The following is a 657-nucleotide window of genomic DNA, read 5'->3' as shown; positions in this document are numbered from 1 at the left end:
TTATTTAAAACCTGAAACCAAGTACAGATATGACCTTAGTTAAACCTTAACCCTACAAAGCGATTTACTAAAACATTCTTTGTGGAAAGAAAACTAATCTAGAAATCAGGAGTTACAGTTCTGGCTGTTCTCCCTGGCAGTTGGTGTCCTTGAATGAATCACTTAACCTACTTGCTCCTGAGATTGGCATTTGACCAGACTCAAAGATGATGACTGGAAAGCCAAGGTGCTTCAAGATCATCTAGGTCAGCCCGGCCTGAGGGGCTTAGTTGGTTGAGCATCTTCCCATGCACTGAAAGGCGGCCGGTTAGATTCCTAGTCAGGGCACATACCGGGGTTGTGGGGGTATGGAGGTCACATCGATGTTTCTTTCTCTCTCTTCCTCTCTCTAAGCACGTCCTCAGGTGAGGATTAAAATAGAATTCTAGTTCAACTTTTTTCAAACTCTTTTTTGACTAGAACCCAAAGTAATACTGAACCAGTATCTGACTTCATAACCAGGTATGCACACAAGACAGAAGTTCCTAAAAGAGGACTTTCCCTGTATTTTTTTTTTTTAATTTATTTCCGTTCCGTTAAGAATTTGTGGAAGAACAGCTTAGGACCACTCAGTGGTTGTTCCTACCCATTCAGTAGCCTGAGCAGTGGGGGCTGCAG

This window comes from Myotis davidii, unplaced genomic scaffold, assembly GCF_000327345.1.
Source record: "Myotis davidii unplaced genomic scaffold, ASM32734v1 scaffold102, whole genome shotgun sequence".
Lineage (NCBI taxonomy): Eukaryota > Metazoa > Chordata > Mammalia > Chiroptera > Vespertilionidae > Myotis > Myotis davidii.
This window is presented reverse-complemented; position numbering follows the sequence as displayed.